The sequence below is a fragment of the Hyaena hyaena genome, unplaced genomic scaffold (assembly GCF_003009895.1).
Source record: "Hyaena hyaena isolate Hyena2069 unplaced genomic scaffold, ASM300989v1 scaffold_36, whole genome shotgun sequence".
Lineage (NCBI taxonomy): Eukaryota > Metazoa > Chordata > Mammalia > Carnivora > Hyaenidae > Hyaena > Hyaena hyaena.
The window spans coordinates 1,143,294-1,150,077 of record NW_024080668.1 but is presented as its reverse complement, the minus strand read 5'-3'; the positions used below and the strand labels follow the sequence as shown (position 1 = coordinate 1,150,077).

At 41.2% G+C, this 6,784-nt stretch overlaps 1 pseudogene; it reads right to left on the bottom strand.

Annotated features, from left to right (window-relative positions):
• Positions 1-3,641: 3,641 nt before the first annotated feature.
• Positions 3,642-6,575, bottom strand: LOC120229868 (annotated as a pseudogene).
• Between the last annotated feature and the right edge of the window lie 209 nt (positions 6,576-6,784).

Below are 6,784 nucleotides of genomic sequence, written 5' to 3'. Positions count from 1 at the left end.
AAAAGTGCAACAGGGTTCCCCTTCCTCCACATCCTCGCCAACACCTATTGTTTCTTGTGTTGTTGATTTTAGCCATTCTGACACATACGAGGTGACATCTCATTGTGGTTTTGATTTCTATTTCCCTGATGATGAGTGATGTTGAGCATCTCTTCATCTGTCCATTGGCCCATCTGGATGTCTTCTTTGAAAAAGATGACTGTTCATGTCTTCTGCCCATTTTTAATTGGACTATTTGATTTTGGGTGTTGAGTTTTAGAAATTCTTTCTATATTTTGGATACTAATCCTTTATCAAAAATGTCATTTGCAAATATCTTCTCCCATTCAGTAGCTTGCCTTTTAGTTTTGTTGACTGTTTCCATCACTGTGAAGAAGCTTTGTATTTTGATGAAGTCCCCATAGTTTATCTTTGCTTTTGTTCCCCTTACCTAGGGAAACTATCTAAAAAGGAATTGCTACAGCCTATGTCAAAGACGTTACCACTTGTGTTCTCCTCTAGGAATTCTATGGTTTCAGGTCTTACATTTAGGTTTTTAACCTATTTTGGATTTATTTTTGTGTGTAGTGTTACAAAGTGGTCAGTTTCATTCTTCTGCATGTTGCTGTCCAGTTTTCCTAACACCGTTTGTTGAAGAGACTGTCTTTTTCCCATTTGATATTTTCTTCTTTGTCAAAGATAAACTGACCATACAGTTGTGGGTTCATTTCTGGGTTTTCTATTCTGTTCCATTCATCTATGTCTATTTTGCTGCCAGTACCATACTGCTTTGATGACTATAGTTTTATAATATACCTCAAAGTCTGGAATTGTGATGCCTCCTGCTTTGCTTTTCCTTTTCAAAATTGCTTTGGCTATCTGGGGACTCTTGTGGTTCCATACAAGTTTTAGAATTATTTGTTCTAGCTCTGTGAAAAAGTCCATTGGCATTTTGATAGAGATTGCATTAAATCTGTAGATTGCTTTAGCCAGTACAGACATTTTAACAATGTTTGTCCTTCCAATCCATGAGCATGGAATATCTTTCCATTTCTTTGGGTTATCTTGAATTTCTTTCATCAAGGTTTTATAGTTTTCAGAGTACAAGTCTTTCATCTCTTTGGTTAGGTTTATTCCTACGTATCTTATTGTTTCTGATGCAGTTGTAAGTGGGATTGATTCCTCAATTTCTCCTTCTTCTGCTTCATTGTTGGTGTAAGGAATACAAAAGATTTTTGCACATTCATTCTGTATCCTGCAACTTTAATGAATTCATTTACCAAAAGAGCAAGGGAAGCAAGAGAGAAAGAGAGAGCAAGAGAGAGAAGCAAACCAAGAAAGATTCTTAACTATAGAGAACTGATGGTTACCCAGAGATGGGGGTGGGGGGATGAATGGGTGAAATAGGTGATGGATATTAAGGAGGGCACTTAATAAAAACACTGTCAGGTATAATACTTTAAGAAAAAGTCACAGTTTACTTATGTTGAAATAAACTACACAAAATTTATTTTCTTCACCAAAAATAACAGCAATATTTTCTGTACTATTTCTAGATAAACCACAAAACATTATTTTTTCAGGTTTTTCAGGTTTTACTTACAAATCAAGAAGAGGCAATAGATAGAGACACAGAAAAAGACAGAAGATAAGAGGCCAATCAGCTGTCAGGATCCATGGACTCTGATGCTATCTCGACCATGAAACAGAAGTGTTCAAACTCCACAAAAGTAAACAGCAACAATCAGAGGCGGGACAACAAAAGCAGGCTGTTCCATTCAAACTTTAACTGTAACTTGTTTCCTTAGGTTCACTTGATAAAGACTAAAATCTACCCTGAAATCTTTGTTTGGTGAGCTCATATGTTTCTCTCCCTGTCTAGTAATTCCCTTCAACTATCCATTACAGATTTTTTAACAACATACTTAAAACTCTTACTATTCAAAGGTCAGTAGAGAACCTTATTGTAACATTTTATAAAATGCATTCATTCCTCCTACACCTCCTCAGAATTCATTTCTTCAAAGAGCTGATAACCTAATACCTGGCAATTGAATCTATAGTGGTAATAAATGCTATGTCTGAAATGATGACTAAAGCAATTCTACATGCCAGTTGCAGAGAGCTCGCAGAAGTGGGCACTTTTGATGCTATCTTCTGGAAGAACAGTTAGGTCTTCAAAGTGTGAGATTTCAATTGGGAGCCATTTGAATAGGTGATTATCAATGGCTAATGTCCTCAATGGGAGGCCCATAGGTCAAGATATTCAGTGATGAAGGGGCCTACCTACATATACCTACAGCTTTTCTGGAAGCTGCTTTGAAATTTCTTTCAGATTCTTTCAAATATCAAATATAAGGAAGGCCTATTTTTAAAGTCTCTTAGATATTTTCAAGGGTTTCTGAATTAACTGTGGGAGCTCTGACTTAGTTGTACTAAGTTTGATGCATGTGTGTCCACCATTATTAACCTCAGATCATGTTTGATGTCAACACTTAGGTTAAGCAAAGCCAAGTTACCTCACCTTTGGTTTGTCAAAATGTTCCTCAGGTATGCTTTGAGACACTTCACCTAACTTTGATAGCCTTCATTCTCAACTTTCATCACAGAAATAAATACACAGGACCTTCAGCCATGCATAAACATTAGGGGGGAAAATGACATATGGCAGACAGCAGGCATCATAAATGGTGGACAGAAGCTCTATATTTTCCCCTCCATGCTCCCACTTGATTCTTTAACAACGCAGCTGAGTTGAGAGTACATCACGATGATGTACATCACTCTGTACACGTCAGCATGGTGCTCCTCTGATGTTTTAAATGTGAGCCATCCCATCACAAAGGGTATCAGCGGTAAGGATTTAAGAGTTTTCAGGCACTGTTCTGAGGTGCTATCTTTCTGTCCCTGAACAATGCATTCCGGTGCTGGCACTCTCAGTCTCCTCAGGAAATCTCGGACATCAGCTGACATTCCAGGTTACCTTGCTGGGCTCTGCAGAACTTCCCAGGAGGTTTCATCTGACTGTCAAGCTTGGGTGCCAAATTTGTGGCTTCTGCAAACCAAGATCCATGATAAACTTCAATGTACTCCATTAATTCACTTAGTGACCAAAGCACGGCAGTCAAGTGACCGGCTGCAAAGAAGATATCAGAGGTCTGCCCCTAAAGATTTTTCCCAAAGGCTCTTGTCAAAGACAGAACATTTTTAAGAATAACAATGGTAACAATAAAATCAAAATCTGTTACTGCTACAGAGTACAAGTGCCTGGACAGCTACACAGTTATTCCACCCGATGTTTGTGTCACTGTGCTATCGAAACATAAAACAAGTGCTGGTAGGAGGTCCACTACAATTTCAAAAGCATCATTCCTGCCTGTCCACTGATGATGGCCAATTTCCTTCTGGTCTTTGGCCTTTTCTTTATTGTTCTGAAAGAGGACAGAAAGTATAATGCCATGCTCTAAAACTAGGGAAAAAATGAACTTTCTCAATTGTTCCTAATGCAATGCAAAATACATACATACATATATATATATATATATATATATATATATATATATATATATATTGCTTTTTCCAACCATGTATTTAAGGCAGAGGAAGAACAGAGTGTGTAGATAGCTTGGGGCTAATTATCTCAAAGTCTAGAGGCAACAATTTCAATTTTGTAAGAAAATCCACCGGACGCAATGTAAGCCTGGCTATGACAGTACTCCATGTTTCATCCCTACTTCTCAGTTATCGTAGTGTGAAACTGCACAGCCAAAATGTCTGCATCAGCTTCCTGAGGTAGGAAGCCCACAAATTCCTCTCTCAGGTTATGAGATTTGTGGACAACCCTCTCTGTGCTCTTCTCCTGCTATGTCGATTGCATGGTCGGTGAGAATGGAAATGAGGGTCTCTGGCTTCCCTGAGGTTTTCTTCCGGAACACAGCTCTCACAGATGTCCAGCACCTGTGTCTGCTTGTAACTGCTGTGGTCTCAAAGAGCCTCTTCGGCACCTCTCCACTGGAATCCATCCAGCATTCCATCAGTGCTGGGAAGTTCTTAGGAGCAGAGAACTTCCGTGATTCCATCAGCCTCCCGTCTGTCCAGAGGGGGTATGTTTCAGTTTCCCAGTAAGAATCAAAATTTCAAATAAAGCTTTTGAGTGTTCGGTGTTTTCCTTCTCTTCAAGGGTTAATTTAAAGGTAACATCTTCATCCTCTCCTTAACCCCTTTCTTCTGCACTGAGGTTCTGAGCATTGCTGCTATTTCTTTACGTTTCTATTCCTGTTTCGAAGTTTCATCCATTTTCTTTTTCTGTTATAGTGTCCTGATTTCACCTTCACTCAATTCTTTTATTTGTTTTCTGTGTCTACTTTGTGGATTGTTCAAATATCAAGTAAGATCAAATACCATTGGTATTGCATTATCTTGAAGAACCATCCTAGAAAAACTACTTGTACAGATCATGCGGGTCTCAGCATGTTTATGTACTCGGTCAGCTGTTTTATCTTCTATGGCTGCTCTCGTTACAGTTATCCACCCACTTCTGCCATCCAGCAGGTGTGTGCAGGACCGTGTGTAAGCCCGGGTCTGACTGCTCTTTCACGTGCACTTGGGGGCAGCACTGAGGTGGAGCATCGTTGCCGCCCCTGGCCAGCCCCGCCCTCTTCTGCCCACAACCTCCCAGCAGCCACCTGCCTGTCCTCGGTTCAGCAGGTGCCTCAAGTGTAAGGCTTTTCTTCCTGGGGATTTGATCAGGTGATCCCAAGAAACTGACTCTTCTCCTATTATGAGAGGAAAAAAGCAAACTCTTGGGAATATGATGGTATCACATCTCACAAGTACACCTCTTGCTCTTAGACTGAGCTTTCCAGTAAGGGCACTGAAATGTAATACATCGTAACCCGTTATTTAAATCAGGTATTATGTCAACAGGAGCTCATTTGCTTCTCTGAACATTAGCACAATTCAAAATTATCTCCACATCTGTCATTCTTTGCTAACAATAGCAAGTTGCCTTCTAGTTCTTCACCACCATCTAGGAATTAATTCACTAGAAGAAAAACTCAGGGCAAATTTAAGAAGGCTAACGTCCTTCCCAAGCCTGTAGTTAGCTGTCATTTCAACAGTGACAAGCCAGGAACTGCATTGTGCATGTGAGAGTGAAAAACAGAGGGAGAGAGAAGCAGTCTGTGGATCTTACTGACCCAGTGACCTGGGTGTACCTCTATTATAATATTTATTACATTCCTGGTATTATTTACCTATATGTACCACTCCTTCATTGGACAGCAAGGCCGTGGAAGGCTGTCATCTTGTTTGATTTCTCTCGGTACTGTCTAGAATAGAGGCGTCATAAATAAAAGCCTCATGCATGCTCACTTCCATTAATAGCTTTTAGCCTCCTTTCAAAAGTTGTGCAAACATCTGAACAGATGGATCTGACTTCTGCTTGTTCCCTGTCCTCTGGTTCACCTTTCTGTGGAGGTGACGATGAAGATCGAAATGGTCAAAAGAGGAAGGAGTAGCAGTCAAGAGAGGCAGAGCTCCCAAAGATAAGGTGTGGGGGGAGATGTATCTGCTTCTTAGCACGTCCTTAGCCCAAACTTGCGGACTACAGGGAAAGAGACATGCAAGAAAGACGTCAGCAGAGAAGGGATGGGGGCAACTAGAATGACATACGGAGTTTGCAAACATGATCCTACCTAATCCTGGGCACATTGCTATAAGATAGAGAATTATCTCCATTTTAGAGAGGGAGAAGATGAGAGGTTAAATAGTCTGTCCAAGGGCACACAACTGCTAAGGGATGAAGCCAGAATTCAAACCCAAGTCTGCCGGTCTCCAAACCCTGCTCCTTCCATTAATCCAAGGTGTCTCTTTGGAAGATACTACGTAGAAAGACACTGGACTTGTGGATAGATCTCCAACGTCCAGATCCCTTGGTCTCAGTGGTGACTGCACTTGACTGAGTCCCTTGAGCACTAAAGCCAGGAGGTTCAGGTCTTAGGACAGAAGTGGTGTGATCTAGGCATTCCCTGGGACCCAGAGTTAATGTGCTCTTTGCTAAAGTTTTGGCTGCTGTGTTTTCAATGATCCAAATCCAGTGGGTGAGCTGTGGTCAGTAACCAAGTTACTATTATTTGTTTCTATACTGATAATCTGTGTTAGATGCTCTACCAGGCCTTATATGATTTATACATGTTTATTTGCAAGCCAGTTGTCTAAAACTCACAAAGGACCCTTTTCTTCCAGCCAGCGCTTTGGCTCCATCTGGGATGTCAGGTAGGACCCTGAGAGCTTCTTTTTGCACAGCCCATCCTCTCTAAGGAGCTGGCACCAGAAGCTGTCCGCAAAGATTTACAGCCGGGAACTGGAGGCCTGCCTACTCCTGGCTTATTTCACGTGAAGAACAAAAACCCCAAACACCACCTCACAGAAGAAATGGAATCCTTGGGAATTCAGAAGTAACTCCTAAAAGTGGCCAAGAACTCACTTTCCTACTAACCTCCTCTTACTAGAAGCTTCTCTTTAACAATCTCACTAAGGTAATCAGTTCTTTTTTTAAGTATTTGTTTTTACCATTGCTGCTCTGCGGACCGCATGGTCGTAGAGAGCAGAATGTGCACCAGTGAGTGCTGGTTGTAAGAATAAATCTGATTGGGGGCCCTTGGGTGGCTCAGTCTGACTCTTGATTTCAGCTCAGGTCCTGATCTAATGGTTCATGGGTTCAAGCCCCACATCGGGCTCTGTGCTGTGTCAGCTCAGAACCTGCTTCCAATTCTCTCTCCCTCCCTCTCTACCTCTCCTCACT